At 50.5% G+C, this 13,351-nt stretch overlaps 32 non-coding genes across 32 annotated transcripts; all 32 read left to right on the top strand.

The window, feature by feature from the left end:
- Window positions 1–185: 185 nt before the first annotated feature.
- On the top strand, window positions 186–301 carry LOC138640009 (U5 spliceosomal RNA). Its single transcript, XR_011313531.1, has one exon. It is a non-coding gene; the product is annotated as a U5 spliceosomal RNA (small nuclear RNA).
- Window positions 302–611: 310 nt separating this feature from the next.
- On the top strand, window positions 612–727 carry LOC138639494 (U5 spliceosomal RNA). Its single transcript, XR_011313076.1, has one exon. It is a non-coding gene; the product is annotated as a U5 spliceosomal RNA (small nuclear RNA).
- A 307-nt stretch (window positions 728–1,034) lies between these two features.
- On the top strand, window positions 1,035–1,150 carry LOC138639000 (U5 spliceosomal RNA). The gene has a single exon (XR_011312603.1). It is a non-coding gene; the product is annotated as a U5 spliceosomal RNA (small nuclear RNA).
- A 310-nt stretch (window positions 1,151–1,460) lies between these two features.
- On the top strand, window positions 1,461–1,576 carry LOC138640061 (U5 spliceosomal RNA). Its single transcript, XR_011313582.1, has one exon. It is a non-coding gene; the product is annotated as a U5 spliceosomal RNA (small nuclear RNA).
- Window positions 1,577–1,886: 310 nt separating this feature from the next.
- LOC138638980 (U5 spliceosomal RNA) lies at window positions 1,887–2,002 on the top strand. Its single transcript, XR_011312584.1, has one exon. It is a non-coding gene; the product is annotated as a U5 spliceosomal RNA (small nuclear RNA).
- Window positions 2,003–2,312: 310 nt separating this feature from the next.
- On the top strand, window positions 2,313–2,428 carry LOC138640068 (U5 spliceosomal RNA). Its single transcript, XR_011313589.1, has one exon. It is a non-coding gene; the product is annotated as a U5 spliceosomal RNA (small nuclear RNA).
- Window positions 2,429–2,738: 310 nt separating this feature from the next.
- LOC138640005 (U5 spliceosomal RNA) lies at window positions 2,739–2,854 on the top strand. Its single transcript, XR_011313527.1, has one exon. It is a non-coding gene; the product is annotated as a U5 spliceosomal RNA (small nuclear RNA).
- A 310-nt stretch (window positions 2,855–3,164) lies between these two features.
- On the top strand, window positions 3,165–3,278 carry LOC138639683 (U5 spliceosomal RNA). The gene has a single exon (XR_011313254.1). It is a non-coding gene; the product is annotated as a U5 spliceosomal RNA (small nuclear RNA).
- A 315-nt stretch (window positions 3,279–3,593) lies between these two features.
- On the top strand, window positions 3,594–3,709 carry LOC138639595 (U5 spliceosomal RNA). The gene has a single exon (XR_011313171.1). It is a non-coding gene; the product is annotated as a U5 spliceosomal RNA (small nuclear RNA).
- A 309-nt stretch (window positions 3,710–4,018) lies between these two features.
- LOC138639113 (U5 spliceosomal RNA) lies at window positions 4,019–4,134 on the top strand. Its single transcript, XR_011312712.1, has one exon. It is a non-coding gene; the product is annotated as a U5 spliceosomal RNA (small nuclear RNA).
- A 310-nt stretch (window positions 4,135–4,444) lies between these two features.
- On the top strand, window positions 4,445–4,560 carry LOC138639390 (U5 spliceosomal RNA). Its single transcript, XR_011312975.1, has one exon. It is a non-coding gene; the product is annotated as a U5 spliceosomal RNA (small nuclear RNA).
- A 310-nt stretch (window positions 4,561–4,870) lies between these two features.
- Window positions 4,871–4,986, top strand: LOC138639482 (U5 spliceosomal RNA). The gene has a single exon (XR_011313065.1). It is a non-coding gene; the product is annotated as a U5 spliceosomal RNA (small nuclear RNA).
- Window positions 4,987–5,198: 212 nt separating this feature from the next.
- LOC138639102 (U5 spliceosomal RNA) lies at window positions 5,199–5,314 on the top strand. The gene has a single exon (XR_011312701.1). It is a non-coding gene; the product is annotated as a U5 spliceosomal RNA (small nuclear RNA).
- Window positions 5,315–5,624: 310 nt separating this feature from the next.
- LOC138639614 (U5 spliceosomal RNA) lies at window positions 5,625–5,740 on the top strand. Its single transcript, XR_011313190.1, has one exon. It is a non-coding gene; the product is annotated as a U5 spliceosomal RNA (small nuclear RNA).
- A 305-nt stretch (window positions 5,741–6,045) lies between these two features.
- LOC138639471 (U5 spliceosomal RNA) lies at window positions 6,046–6,161 on the top strand. The gene has a single exon (XR_011313054.1). It is a non-coding gene; the product is annotated as a U5 spliceosomal RNA (small nuclear RNA).
- A 212-nt stretch (window positions 6,162–6,373) lies between these two features.
- On the top strand, window positions 6,374–6,489 carry LOC138639090 (U5 spliceosomal RNA). Its single transcript, XR_011312689.1, has one exon. It is a non-coding gene; the product is annotated as a U5 spliceosomal RNA (small nuclear RNA).
- A 310-nt stretch (window positions 6,490–6,799) lies between these two features.
- Window positions 6,800–6,915, top strand: LOC138639664 (U5 spliceosomal RNA). The gene has a single exon (XR_011313237.1). It is a non-coding gene; the product is annotated as a U5 spliceosomal RNA (small nuclear RNA).
- Window positions 6,916–7,224: 309 nt separating this feature from the next.
- On the top strand, window positions 7,225–7,340 carry LOC138640023 (U5 spliceosomal RNA). The gene has a single exon (XR_011313545.1). It is a non-coding gene; the product is annotated as a U5 spliceosomal RNA (small nuclear RNA).
- A 310-nt stretch (window positions 7,341–7,650) lies between these two features.
- Window positions 7,651–7,766, top strand: LOC138639433 (U5 spliceosomal RNA). The gene has a single exon (XR_011313018.1). It is a non-coding gene; the product is annotated as a U5 spliceosomal RNA (small nuclear RNA).
- Window positions 7,767–8,076: 310 nt separating this feature from the next.
- LOC138639661 (U5 spliceosomal RNA) lies at window positions 8,077–8,192 on the top strand. Its single transcript, XR_011313234.1, has one exon. It is a non-coding gene; the product is annotated as a U5 spliceosomal RNA (small nuclear RNA).
- A 310-nt stretch (window positions 8,193–8,502) lies between these two features.
- LOC138638999 (U5 spliceosomal RNA) lies at window positions 8,503–8,618 on the top strand. Its single transcript, XR_011312602.1, has one exon. It is a non-coding gene; the product is annotated as a U5 spliceosomal RNA (small nuclear RNA).
- Window positions 8,619–8,929: 311 nt separating this feature from the next.
- Window positions 8,930–9,045, top strand: LOC138639205 (U5 spliceosomal RNA). The gene has a single exon (XR_011312800.1). It is a non-coding gene; the product is annotated as a U5 spliceosomal RNA (small nuclear RNA).
- A 310-nt stretch (window positions 9,046–9,355) lies between these two features.
- On the top strand, window positions 9,356–9,471 carry LOC138638997 (U5 spliceosomal RNA). The gene has a single exon (XR_011312600.1). It is a non-coding gene; the product is annotated as a U5 spliceosomal RNA (small nuclear RNA).
- Window positions 9,472–9,781: 310 nt separating this feature from the next.
- Window positions 9,782–9,897, top strand: LOC138639425 (U5 spliceosomal RNA). Its single transcript, XR_011313010.1, has one exon. It is a non-coding gene; the product is annotated as a U5 spliceosomal RNA (small nuclear RNA).
- A 310-nt stretch (window positions 9,898–10,207) lies between these two features.
- LOC138639708 (U5 spliceosomal RNA) lies at window positions 10,208–10,323 on the top strand. Its single transcript, XR_011313278.1, has one exon. It is a non-coding gene; the product is annotated as a U5 spliceosomal RNA (small nuclear RNA).
- Window positions 10,324–10,633: 310 nt separating this feature from the next.
- Window positions 10,634–10,747, top strand: LOC138639652 (U5 spliceosomal RNA). The gene has a single exon (XR_011313225.1). It is a non-coding gene; the product is annotated as a U5 spliceosomal RNA (small nuclear RNA).
- Window positions 10,748–11,061: 314 nt separating this feature from the next.
- On the top strand, window positions 11,062–11,177 carry LOC138639286 (U5 spliceosomal RNA). Its single transcript, XR_011312875.1, has one exon. It is a non-coding gene; the product is annotated as a U5 spliceosomal RNA (small nuclear RNA).
- Window positions 11,178–11,486: 309 nt separating this feature from the next.
- On the top strand, window positions 11,487–11,602 carry LOC138639079 (U5 spliceosomal RNA). The gene has a single exon (XR_011312678.1). It is a non-coding gene; the product is annotated as a U5 spliceosomal RNA (small nuclear RNA).
- A 310-nt stretch (window positions 11,603–11,912) lies between these two features.
- LOC138639629 (U5 spliceosomal RNA) lies at window positions 11,913–12,028 on the top strand. Its single transcript, XR_011313204.1, has one exon. It is a non-coding gene; the product is annotated as a U5 spliceosomal RNA (small nuclear RNA).
- A 305-nt stretch (window positions 12,029–12,333) lies between these two features.
- LOC138639347 (U5 spliceosomal RNA) lies at window positions 12,334–12,449 on the top strand. Its single transcript, XR_011312933.1, has one exon. It is a non-coding gene; the product is annotated as a U5 spliceosomal RNA (small nuclear RNA).
- Window positions 12,450–12,759: 310 nt separating this feature from the next.
- Window positions 12,760–12,875, top strand: LOC138639351 (U5 spliceosomal RNA). Its single transcript, XR_011312937.1, has one exon. It is a non-coding gene; the product is annotated as a U5 spliceosomal RNA (small nuclear RNA).
- A 310-nt stretch (window positions 12,876–13,185) lies between these two features.
- On the top strand, window positions 13,186–13,301 carry LOC138640060 (U5 spliceosomal RNA). Its single transcript, XR_011313581.1, has one exon. It is a non-coding gene; the product is annotated as a U5 spliceosomal RNA (small nuclear RNA).
- The last annotated feature ends 50 nt before the right edge of the window (window positions 13,302–13,351 follow it).

Below are 13,351 nucleotides of genomic sequence, written 5' to 3'. Positions count from 1 at the left end.
GGGCAACGGAACAGGTGATGCTCTGTCAGCAGCATAGAACTGAGAACGGAGCAGCCTGTGGAAGATGGGCTGTTGCCGTTTTTGTTTTTCCATCACCAAACCACGAACCCACTTCTAGGTGCTGTCCCCGGGCCAAGTGAGGGCTGCTGCCATGGTGGTAGGTCAGGAGGAGGCCCTTGCCCAGTATACTCTGGTTTCTCTTCAGAACGTAAAAATCTTTCGCCTTTTACTAAAGATTTCCGTGGAGAGGAGCAAAACTGAGTTTTGTGGCAATTTTTGCATGCTCCAACTTGCTGGGGCTTCCTTAATTGGGTTCAACAACAGAATAAAGTAATGGGCGGGTGGGGTTTCGGTGGGAGACTGAACCCTGGGGTTGCTGGGAAGAGGCCCTCATTTGCATATTGTAGCCATGGATGGCCTTCTTCCGGGCAACGTAACAGGTGATGCTCTGTCAGCAGCATAGAACTGAGAACGGAGCAGCCTGTGGAAGATGGGCTGTTGCCGTTTTTGTTTTTCCATCACCAAACCACGAACCCACTTCTAGGTGCTCTCCCTGGGCCAAGTGAGGGCTGCTGCCATGGTGGTAGGTCAGGAGGAGGCCTTTGCACAGTATACTCTGGCTTCTCTTCAGAACGTAAAAATCTTTCGCCTTTTACTAAAGATTTCCGTGGAGAGGAGCAAAACTGAGTTTTGTGGCAATTTTTGCATGCTCCAGCTTGCTGGGGCTTTCTTAATTGGGTTCAACAACAGAATAAAGGAGTGGGTGGGGTTTCGGTGGGAGACTGAACGCTGGGGTTCCTGGGAAAAGGCCCTCATTTGCATATTGTAGCCATGGATGGCCTTCTTCCGGGCAACAAAACAGGTGATGCTCTGTCAGCAGCATAGAACTGAGAACGGAGCATCCTGTGGAAGATGGGCTGTTGCCGTTTTTGTTTTTCCATCACCAAACCACGAACCCACTTCTAGGTGCTCGCCCCCGGGCCAAGTGAGGGCTGCTGCCATGGTAGTAGGTCAGGAGGAGGCCCTTGCCCAGTATACTCTAGCTTCTCTTCAGAACGTAAAAATCTTTCGCCTTTTACTAAAGATTTCCGTGGAGAGGAGCAAAACTGAGTTTTGTGGCAATTTTTGCATGCTCCAGCTTGCTGGGGCTTCGTTAATTGGGTTCAACAACAGAATAAATGAATGGGTGGGTGGGGTTTCGGTGGGAGACTGAACCCTGGGGTTCCTGGGAAAAGGCCCTCATTTGCATATTGTAGCCATGGATGGCCTTCTTCCGGGCAACGGAACAGGTGATGCTCTGTCAGCAGCATAGAACTGAGAACGGAGCATCCTGTGGAAGATGGGCTGTTGCCGTTTTTGTTTTTCCATCACCAAACCACGAACCCACTTCTAGGTGCTCTCCCCGGGCCAAGTGAGGGCTGCTGCCATGGTGGTAGGTCAGGAGGAGGCCCTTGCCCAGTGTACTCTGGCTTCTCTTCAGAACGTAAAAATCTTTCGCCTTTTACTAAAGATTTCCGTGGAGAGGAGCAAAACTGAGTTTTGTGGCAATTTTTGCATGCTCCAGCTTGCTGGGGCTTCCTTAATTGGGTTCAACAACAGAATAAAGTAATGGGTGGGTGGGGTTTCGGTGGGAGACTGAACCCTGGGGTTGCGGGGAAGAGGCCCTTATTTGCATATTGTAGCCATGGATGGCCTTCTTCCGGGCAACGGAACAGGTGATGCTCTGTCAGCAGCATAGAACTGAGAACGGAGCATCCTGTGGAAGATGGGCTGTTGCCGTTTTTGTTTTTCAATCACCATACCACGAACCCACTTCTAGGTGCTCTCCCCGGGCCAAGTGAGGGCTGCTGCCATGGTGGTAGGTCAGGAGGAGGCCTTTGCACAGTATACTCTGGCTTCTCTTCAGAACGTAAAAATCTTTCGCCTTTTACTAAAGATTTCCGTGGAGAGGAGCAAAACTGAGTTTTGTGACAATTTTTGCATGCTCCAGCTTGCTTGGGCTTTCTTAATTGGGTTCAACAACAGAATAAAGGAATGGGTGGGTGGGGTTTCGGTGGGAGACTGAACCCTGGGGTTCCTGGGAAAAGGCCCTCATTTGCATATTGTAGCCATGGATGGCCTTCTTCCGGGCAACGGAACAGGTGATGCTCTGTCAGCAGCATAGAACTGAGAACGGAGCATCCTGTGGAAGATGGGCTGTTGCCGTTTTTGTTTTTCCATCACCATACCACGAACCCACTTCTAGGTGCTCTCCCCGGGCCAAGTGAGGGCTGCTGCCATGGTGGTAGGTCAGGAGGAGGCCTTTGCACAGTATACTCCGGCTTCTCTTCAGAACGTAAAAATCTTTCGCCTTTTACTAAAGATTTCCGTGGAGAGGAGCAAAACTGAGTTTTGTGGCAATTTTTGCATGCTCCAGCTTGCTGGGGCTTCCTTAATTGGGTTCAACAACAGAATAAAGGAATGGGTGGGTGGGGTTTCGGTGGGAGACTGAACCCTGGGGTTGCGGGGAAGAGGCCCTCATTTGCATATTGTAGCCATGGATGGCCTTCTTCCGGGCAACGGAACAGGTGATGCTCTGTCAGCAGCATAGAACTGAGAACGGAGCAGCCTGTGGAAGATGGGCTGTTGCCGTTTTTGTTTTTCCATCACCAAACCACGAACCCACTTCTAGGTGCCCTCCCCGGGCCAAGTGAGGGCTGCTGCCATGGTGGTAGGTCAGGAGGAGGCCTTTGCACAGTATACTCTGGCTTCTCTTCAGAACGTAAAAATCTTTCGCCTTTTACTAAAGATTTCCGTGGAGAGGAGCAAAACTGAGTTTTGTGGCAATTTTTGCATGCTCCAGATTGCTGGGGCTTCGTTAATTGGGTTCAACAACAGAATAAAGTAATGGGTGGGTGGGGTTTCGGTGGGAGACTGAACCCTGGGGTTGCGGGGAAGAGGCCCTCAGTTGCATATTGTAGCCATGGATGGCCTTCTTCCGGGCAACGGAACAGGTGATGCTCTGTCAGCAGCATAGAACTGAGAACGGAGCAGCCTGTGGAAGATGGGCTGTTGCCGTTTTTGTTTTTTCATCACCAAACCACGAACCCACTTCTAGGTGCTCTTCCCGGGCCAAGTGAGGGCTGCTGCCATGGTGGTAGGTCAGGAGGAGGCCCTTGCCCAGTATACTCTGGCTTCTCTTCAGAACGTAAAAATCTTTCGCCTTTTACTAAAGATTTCCGTGGAGAGGAGCAAAACAGTTTTGTGGCAATTTTTGCATGCTCCAGCTTTCTGGGGCTTCCTTAATTGGGTTCAACAACAGAATAAAGGAATGGGTGGGTGGGTGGGGTTTTCGGTGGGAGACTGAACCCTGGGGTTCCTGGGAAAAGGCCCTCATTTGCATATTGTAGCCATGGATGGCCTTCTTCCGGGCAACGGAACAGGTGATGCTCTGTCAGCAGCATAGAACTGAGAACGGAGCATCCTGTGGAAGATGGGCTGTTGCCGTTTTTGTTTTTCCATCACCAAACCACGAACCCACTTCTAGGTGCTCTCCCCGGGCCAAGTGAGGGCTGCTGCCATGGTAGTAGGTCAGGAGGAGGCCCTTGCCCAGTATACTCTAGCTTCTCTTCAGAACGTAAAAATCTTTCGCCTTTTATTAAAGATTTCCGTGGAGAGGAGCAAAACTGAGTTTTGTGGCAATTTTTGCATGCTCCAGCTTGCTGGGGCTTCCTTAATTGGGTTCAACAACAGAATAAAGTAATGGGTGGGTGGGGTTTCGGTGGGAGACTGAACCCTGGGGTTGCGGGGAAGAGGCCCTCATTTGCATATTGTAGCCATGGATGGCCTTCTTCCGGGCAACGGAACAGGTGATGCTCTGTCAGCAGCATAGAACTGAGAACGGAGCAGCCTGTGGAAGATGGGCTGTTGCCGTTTTTGTTTTTCCATCACCAAACCACGAACCCACTTCTAGGTGCTGTCCCGGGCCAAGTGAGGGCTGCTGCCATGGTGGTAGGTCAGGAGGAGGCCCTTGCCCAGTATACTCTGGCTTCTCTTCAGAACGTAAAAATCTTTCGCCTTTTACTAAAGATTTCCGTGGAGAGGAGCAAAACTGAGTTTTGTGGCAATTTTTGCATGCTCCAACTTGCTGGGGCTTCCTTAATTGGGTTCAACAACAGAATAAAGTAATGGGTGGGTGGGGTTTCGGTGGGAGACTGAACCCTGGGGTTGCTGGGAAGAGGCCCTCATTTGCATATTGTAGCCATGGATGGCCTTCTTCCGGGCAACGGAACAGGTGATGCTCTGTCAGCAGCATAGAACTGAGAACGGAGCAGCCTGTGGAAGATGGGCTGTTGCCGTTTTTGTTTTTCCATCACCAAACCACGAACCCACTTCTAGGTGCTCTCCCCGGGCCAAGTGAGGGCTGCTGCCATGGTGGTAGGTCAGGAGGAGGCCCTTGCCCAGTATATTCTGGCTTCTCTTCAGAATGTAAAAATCTTTCGCCTTTTACTAAAGATTTCCGTGGAGAGGAGCAAAACTGAGTTTTGTGGCAATTTTTGCATGCTCCAGCTTGCTGGGGCTTTCTTAATTGGGTTCAACAACAGAATAAAGGAATGGGTGGGTGGGGTTTCGGTGGGAGACTGAACCCTGGGGTTCCTGGGAAAAGGCCCTCATTTGCATATTGTAGCCATGGATGGCCTTCTTCCGGGCAACGGAACAGGTGATGCTCTGTCAGCAGCATAGAACTGAGAACGGAGCATCCTGTGGAAGATGGGCTGTTGCCGTTTTTGTTTTTCCATCACCATACCACGAACCCACTTCTAGGTGCTCTCCCCGGGCCAAGTGAGGGCTGCTGCCATGGTGGTAGGTCAGGAGGAGGCCCTTGCCCAGTATACTCTGGCTTCTCTTCAGAACGTAAAAATCTTTCGCCTTTTACTAAAGATTTCCGTGGAGAGGAGCAAAACTGAGTTTTGTGGCAATTTTTGCATGCTCCAGCTTGCTGGGGCTTCGTTAATTGGGTTTAACAACAGAATAAATGAATGGGTGGGTGGGGTTTCGGTGGGAGACTGAACCCTGGGGTTCCTGGGAAAAGGCCCTCATTTGCATATTGTAGCCATGGATGGCCTTCTTCCGGGCAACGGAACAGGTGATGCTCTGTCAGCAGCATAGAACTGAGAACGGAGCAGCCTGTGGAAGATGGGCTGAGGCCCTTGCCCAGTATACTCTGGCTTCTCTTCAGAACGTAAAAATCTTTCGCCTTTTACTAAAGATTTCCGTGGAGAGGAGCAAAACTGAGTTTTGTGGCAATTTTTGCATGCTCCAACTTGCTGGGGCTTCCTTAATTGGGTTCAACAACAGAATAAAGTAATGGGTGGGTGGGGTTTCGGTGGGAGACTGAACCCTGGGGTTGCTGGGAAGAGGCCCTCATTTGCATATTGTAGCCATGGATGGCCTTCTTCCGGGCAACGGAACAGGTGATATTCTGTCAGCAGCATAGAACTGAGAACGGAGCAGCCTGTGGAAGATGGGCTGTTACCGTTTTTGTTTTTCCATCACCAAACCACGAACCCACTTCTAGGTGCTCTCCCCGGGCCAAGTGAGGGCTGCTGCCATGGTGGTAGGTCAGGAGGAGGCCTTTTCACAGTATACTTTGGCTTCTCTTCAGAATGTAAAAATCTTTCGCCTTTTACTAGAGATTTCCGTGGAGAGGAGCAAAACTGAGTTTTGTGGCAATTTTTGCATGCTCCAGCTTGCTGGGGCTTTCTTAATTGGTTCAACAACAGAATAAAGGAGTGGGTGGGGTTTCGGTGGGAGACTGAACCCTGGGGTTCCTGGGAAAAGGCCCTCATTTGCATATTGTAGCCATGGATGGCCTTCTTCTGGGCAACGGAACAGGTGATGCTCTGTCAGCAGCATAGAACTGAGAACGGAGCATCCTGTGGAAGATGGGCTGTTGCCGTTTTTGTTTTTCCATCACCATACCACGAACCCACTTCTAGGTGCTCTCCCCGGGCCAAGTGAGGGCTGCTGCCATGGTGGTAGGTCAGGAGGAGGCCCTTGCCCAGTATACTCTGGCTTCTCTTCAGAACGTAAAAATCTTTCGCCTTTTACTAAAGATTTCCGTGGAGAGGAGCAAAACTGAGTTTTGTGGCAATTTTTGCATGCTCCAGCTTGCTGGGGCTTCGTTAATTGGGTTTAACAACAGAATAAATGAATGGGTGGGTGGGGTTTCGGTGGGAGACTGAACCCTGGGGTTCCTGGGAAAAGGCCCTCATTTGCATATTGTAGCCATGGATGGCCTTCTTCCGGGCAACGGAACAGGTGATGCTCTGTCAGCAGCATAGAACTGAGAACGGAGCAGCCTGTGGAAGATGGGCTGAGGCCCTTGCCCAGTATACTCTGGCTTCTCTTCAGAACGTAAAAATCTTTCGCCTTTTACTAAAGATTTCCGTGGAGAGGAGCAAAACTGAGTTTTGTGGCAATTTTTGCATGCTCCAACTTGCTGGGGCTTCCTTAATTGGGTTCAACAACAGAATAAAGTAATGGGTGGGTGGGGTTTCGGTGGGAGACTGAACCCTGGGGTTGCTGGGAAGAGGCCCTCATTTGCATATTGTAGCCATGGATGGCCTTCTTCCGGGCAACGGAACAGGTGATACTCTGTCAGCAGCATAGAACTGAGAACGGAGCAGCCTGTGGAAGATGGGCTGTTACCGTTTTTGTTTTTCCATCACCAAACCACGAACCCACTTCTAGGTGCTCTCCCCGGGCCAAGTGAGGGCTGCTGCCATGGTGGTAGGTCAGGAGGAGGCCTTTTCACAGTATACTTTGGTTTCTCTTCAGAATGTAAAAATCTTTCGCCTTTTACTAGAGATTTCCGTGGAGAGGAGCAAAACTGAGTTTTGTGGCAATTTTTGCATGCTCCAGCTTGCTGGGGCTTTCTTAATTGGTTCAACAACAGAATAAAGGAATGGGTGGGTGGGGTTTCGGTGGGAGACTGAACCCTGGGGTTCCTGGGAAAAGGCCCTCATTTGCATATTGTAGCCATGGATGGCCTTCTTCTGGGCAACGGAACAGGTGATGCTCTGTCAGCAGCATAGAACTGAGAACGGAGCATCCTGTGGAAGATGGGCTGTTGCCGTTTTTGTTTTTCCATCACGAAACCACGAACCCACTTCTAGGTGCTCTCCCCGGGCCAAGTGAGGGCTGCTGCCATGGTGGTAGGTCAGGAGAAGGCCCTTGCCCAGTATTCTCTGGCTTCTCTTCAGAACGTAAAAATCTTTCGCCTTTTACTAAAGATTTCCGTGGAGAGGAGCAAAACTGAGTTTTGTAGCAATTTTTGCATGCTCCAACTTGCTGGGGCTTCCTTAATTGGGTTCAACAACAGAATAAAGTAATGGGTGGGTGGGGTTTCGGTGGGAGACTGAACCCTGGGGTTGCTGGGAAGAGGCCCTCATTTGCATATTGTAGCCATGGATGGCCTTCTTCCGGGCAACGGAACAGGTGATGCTCTGTCAGCAGCATAGAACTGAGAACGGAGCAGCCTGTGGAAGATGGGCTGTTGCCGTTTTTGTTTTTCCATCACCAAACCACGAACCCACTTCTAGGTGCTCTCCCCGGGCCAAGTGAGGGCTGCTGCCATGGTGGTAGGTCAGGAGGAGGCCTTTGCACAGTATACTCTGGCTTCTCTTCAGAACGTAAAAATCTTTCGCCTTTTACTAAAGATTTCCGTGGAGAGGAGCAAAACTGAGTTTTGTGGCATTTTTTGCATGCTCCAGCTTGCTTGGGCTTTCTTAATTGGGTTCAACAACAGAATAAAGGAATGGGTGGGTGGGGTTTCGGTGGGAGACTGATCCCTGGGGTTCCTGGGAAAAGGCCCTCATTTGCATATTGTAGCCATGGATGGCCTTCTTCCGGGCAACGGAACAGGTGATGCTCTGTCAGCAGCATAGAACTGAGAACGGAGCATCCTGTGGAAGATGGGCTGTTGCCGTTTTTGTTTTTCCATCACCATACCACGAACCCACTTCCAGGTGCTCTCCCCGGGCCAAGTGAAGGCTGCTGCCATGGTGGTAGGTCAGGAGGAGGCCTTTGCACAGTATACTCCGGCTTGTCTTCAGAACGTAAAAATCTTTCGCCTTTTACTAAAGATTTCCGTGGAGAGGAGCAAAACTGAGTTTTGTGGCAATTTTTGCATGCTCCAGCTTTCTGGGGTTTCCTTAATTGGGTTCAACAACAGAATAAAGGAATGGGTGGGTGGGGTTTCGGTGGGAGACTGAACCCTGGGGTTCCTGGGAAAAGGCCCTCATTTGCATATTGTAGCCATGGATGGCCTTCTTCCGGGCAACGGAACAGGTGATGCTCTGTCAGCAGCATAGAACTGAGAACGGAGCATCCTGTGGAAGATGGGCTGTTGCCGTTTTTGTTTTTCCATCACCAAACCACGAACCCACTTCTAGGTGCTCTCCCCGGGCCAAGTGAGGGCTGCTGCCATGGTAGTAGGTCAGGAGGAGGCCCTTGCCCAGTATACTCTAGCTTCTCTTCAGAACGTAAAAATCTTTCGCCTTTTACTAAAGATTTCCGTGGAGAGGAGCAAAACTGAGTTTTGTGGCAATTTTTGCATGCTCCAGCTTGCTGGGGCTTCCTTAATTGGGTTCAACAACAGAATAAAAGTAATGGGTGGGTGGGGTTTCGGTGGGAGACTGAACCCTGGGGTTGCGGGGAAGAGGCCCTCATTTGCATATTGTAGCCATGGATGGCCTTCTTCCGGGCAACGGAACAGGTGATGCTCTGTCAGCAGCATAGAACTGAGAACGGAGCAGCCTGTGGAAGATGGGCTGTTGCCGTTTTTGTTTTTCCATCACCAAACCACGAACCCACTTCTAGGTGCTCTCCCCGGGCCAAGTGAGGGCTGCTGCCATGGTGGTAGGTCAGGAGGAGGCCTTTGCACAGTATACTCTGGCTTCTCTTCAGAACGTAAAAATCTTTCGCCTTTTACTAAAGATTTCCGTGGAGAGGAGCAAAACTGAGTTTTGTGGCAATTTTTGCATGCTCCAGCTTTCTGGGGCTTCCTTAATTGGGTTCAACAACAGAATAAAGGAATGGGTGGGTGGGGTTTCGGTGGGAGACTGAACCCTGGGGTTCCTGGGAAAAGGCCCTCATTTGCATATTGTAGCCATGGATGGCCTTCTTCCGGGCGACGGAACAGGTGATGCTCTGTCAGCAGCATAGAACTGAGAACGGAGCATCCTGTGGAAGATGGGCTGTTGCCGTTTTTGTTTTTCCATCACCAAACCACGAACCCACTTCTAGGTGCTCTCCCCGGGCCAAGTGAGTGCTGCTGCCATGGTAGTAGGTCAGGAGGAGGCCCTTGCCCAGTATACTCTAGCTTCTCTTCAGAACGTAAAAATCTTTCGCCTTTTACTAAAGATTTCCGTGGAGAGGAGCAAAACTGAGTTTTGTGGCAATTTTTGCATGCTCCAGCTTGCTGGGGCTTCCTTAATTGGGTTCAACAACAGAATAAAGTAATGGGTGGGTGGGGTTTCGGTGGGAGACTGAACCCTGGGGTTGCGGGGAAGAGGCCCTCATTTGCATATTGTAGCCATGGATGGCCTTCTTCCGGGCAACGGAACAGGTGATGCTCTGTCAGCAGCATAGAACTGAGAACGGAGCAGCCTGTGGAAGATGGGCTGTTGCCGTTTTTGTTTTTCCATCACCAAACCACGAACCCACTTCTAGTTGCTCTCCCCGGGCCAAGTGAGGGCTGCTGCCATGGTGGTAGGTCAGGAGGAGGCCTTTGCACAGTATATTCTGGCTTTTCTTCAGAACGTAAAAATCTTTCGCCTTTTACTAAAGATTTCCGTGGAGAGGAGCAAAACTGAGTTTTGTGGCAATTTTTGCATGCTCCAGCTTGCTGGGGCTTTCTTAATTGGGTTCAACAACAGAATAAAGTAATGGGTGGGTGGGGTTTCGGTGGGAGACTGAACCTTGGGGTTGCTGGGAAGAGGCCCTCATTTGCATATTGTAGCCATGGATGGCCTTCTTCCGGGCAACGGAACAGGTGATGCTCTGTCAGCAGCATAGAACTGGGAACGGAGCATCCTGTGGAAGATGGGCTGTTGCCGTTTTTGTTTTTCCATCACCATACCACGAACCCACTTCTAGGTGCTCTCCCCGGGCCAAGTGAGGGCTGCTGCTATGGTGGTAGGTCAGGAGGAGGCCCTTGCCCAGTATACTCTGGCTTCTCTTCAGAACATAAAAATCTTTCGCCTTTTACTAAAGATTTCCGTGGAGAAGAGCAGAACTGAGTTTTGTGGCAATTTTTGCATGCTCCAGATTGCTGGGGCTTCGTTAATTGGGTTCAACAACAGAATAAAGTAATGGGTGGGTGGGGTTTCGGTGGGAGACTGAACCCTGGGGTTGCGGGGAAGAGGCCCTCAGTTGCATATTGTAGCCATGGATGGCCTTCTTCTGGGCAACGGAACAGGTGATGCTCTGTCAGCAGCATAGAACTGAGAACGGAGCAGCCTGTGGAAGATGGGCTGTTGCCGTTTTTGTTTTTTCATCACCAAACCACGAACCCACTTCTAGGTGCTCTTCCCGGGCCAAGTGAGGGCTGCTGCCATGGTGGTAGGTCAGGAGGAGGCCCTTGCCCAGTATAATCTGGCTTCTCTTCAGAACGTAAAAATCTTTCGCCTTTTACTAAAGATTTCCGTGGAGAGGAGCAAAACAGTTTTGTGGCAATTTTTGCATGCTCCAGCTTTCTGGGGCTTCCTTAATTGGGTTCAACAACAGAATAAAGGAATGGGTGGGTGGGTGGGGTTTCGGTGGGAGACTGAACCCTGGGGTTCCTGGGAAAAGGCCCTCATTTGCATATTGTAGCCATGGATGGCCTTCTTCCGGGCAACGGAACAGGTGATGCTCTGTCAGCAGCATAGAACTGAGAACGGAGCATCCTGTGGAAGATGGGCTGTTGCCGTTTTTGTTTTTCCATCACCAAACCACGAACCCACTTCTAGGTGCTCTCCCCGGGCCAAGTGAGGGCTGCTGCCATGGTAGTAGGTCAGGAGGAGGCCCTTGCCCAGTATACTCTCGCTTCTCTTCAGAACGTAAAAATCTTTCGCCTTTTACTAAAGATTTCCGTGGAGAGGAGCAAAACTGAGTTTTGTGGCAATTTTTGCATGCTCCAGCTTGCTGGGGCTTCCTTAATTGGGTTCAACAACAGAATAAAGTAATGGGTGGGTGGGGTTTCGGTGGGAGACTGAACCCTGGGGTTGCGGGGAAGAGGCCCTCATTTGCATATTGTAGCCATGGATGGCCTTCTTCCGGGCAACGGAACAGGTGATGCTCTGTCAGCAGCATAGAACTGAGAACGGAGCAGCCTGTGGAAGATGGGCTGTTGCCGTTTTTGTTTTTCCATCACCAAACCACGAACCCACTTCTAGGTGCTGTCCCGGGCCAAGTGAGGGCTGCTGCCATGGTGGTAGGTCAGGAGGAGGCCCTTGCCCAGTATACTCTGGCTTCTCTTCAGAACGTAAAAATCTTTCGCCTTTTACTAAAGATTTCCGTGGAGAGGAGCAAAACTGAGTTTTGTGGCAATTTTTGCATGCTCCAACTTGCTGGGGCTTCCTTAATTGGGTTCAACAACAGAATAAAGTAATGGGTGGGTGGGGTTTCGGTGGGAGACTGAACCCTGGGGTTGCTGGGAAGAGGCCCTCATTTGCATATTGTAGCCATGGATGGCCTTCTTCCGGGCAACGGAACAGGTGATACTCTGTCAGCAGCATTGAACTGAGAACGGAGCAGCCTGTGGAAGATGGGCTGTTACCGTTTTTGTTTTTCCATCACCAAACCACGAACCCACTTCTAGGTGCTCTCCCCGGGCCAAGTGAGGGCTGCTGCCATGGTGGTAGGTCAGGAGGAGGCCTTTTCACAGTATACTTTGGCTTCTCTTCAGAATGTAAAAATCTTTCGCCTTTTACTAAAGATTTCTGTGGAGAGGAGCAAAACTGAGTTTTGTGGCAATTTTTGCATGCTCCAGCTTGCTGGGGCTTTCTTAATTGGTTCAACAACAGAATAAAGGGGTGGGTGGGGTTTCGGTGGGAGACTGAACCCTGGGGTTCCTGGGAAAAGGCCCTCATTTGCATATTGTAGCCATGGATGGCCTTCTTCCGGGCAACGGAACAGGTGATGCTCTGTCAGCAGCATAGAACTGAGAACGGAGCATCCTGTGGAAGATGGGCTGTTGCCGTTTTTGTTTTTCCATCACCAAACCACGAACCCACTTCTAGGTGCTCTCCCCGGGCCAAGTGAGGGCTGCTGCCATGGTGGTAGGTCAGGAGAAGGCCCTTGCCCAGTATTCTCTGGCTTCTCTTCAGAACGTAAAAATCTTTCGCCTTTTACTAAAGATTTCCGTGGAGAGGAGCAAAACTGAGTTTTGTGGCAATTTTTGCATGTTCCAGCTTGCTGGGGCTTCCTTAATTGGGTTCAACAACAGAATAAAGTAATGGGTGGGTGGGGTTTCGGTGGGAGACTGAACCCTGGGGTTGCTGGGAAGAGGCCCTCATTTGCATATTGTAGCCATGGATGGCCTTCTTCCGGGCAACGGAACAGGTGATGCTCTGTCAGCAGCATAGAACTGAGAACGGAGCATCCTGTGGAAGATGGGCTGTTGCCGTTTTTGTTTTTCCATCACCATACCACGAACCCACTTCTAGGTGCTCTCCCCGGGCCAAGTGAGGGCTGCTGCCATGGTGGTAGGTCAGGAGGAGGCCCTTGCCCAGTATACTCTGGCTTCTCTTCAGAACGTAAAAATCTTTCGCCTTTTACTAAAAATTTCCGTGGAGAGGAGCAAAACTGAGTTTTGTGGCAATTTTTGCATGCTCCAGCTTGCTGGGGCTTCGTTAATTGGGTTTAACAACAGAATAAATGAATGGGTGGGTGGGGTTTCGGTGGGAGACTGAACCCTGGGGTTCCTGGGAAAAGGCCCTCATTTGCATATTGTAGCCATGGATGGCCTTCTTCCGGGCAACGGAACAGGTGATGCTCTGTCAGCAGCATAGAACTGAGAACGGAGCATCCTGTGGAAGATGGGCTGTTGCCGTTTTTGTTTTTCCATCACCAAACCACGAACCCACTTCTAGGTGCTCTCCCCGGGCCAAGTGAGGGCTGCTGCCATGGTGGTAGGTCAGGAGGAGGCCCTTGCCCAGTGTACTCTGGCTTCTCTTCAGAACGTAAAAATCTTTCGCCTTTTACTAAAGATTTCCGTGGAGAGGAGCAAAACTGAGTTTTGTGGCAATTTTTGCATGCTCCAGCTTGCTGGGGCTTCGTTAATTGGGTTCAACAACAGAATAAAGTAATGGGTGGGTGGGGTTTC

Source organism: Ranitomeya imitator, chromosome 5 (assembly GCF_032444005.1).
Source record: "Ranitomeya imitator isolate aRanImi1 chromosome 5, aRanImi1.pri, whole genome shotgun sequence".
Lineage (NCBI taxonomy): Eukaryota > Metazoa > Chordata > Amphibia > Anura > Dendrobatidae > Ranitomeya > Ranitomeya imitator.
This window is presented reverse-complemented; position numbering and strand designations above follow the sequence as displayed.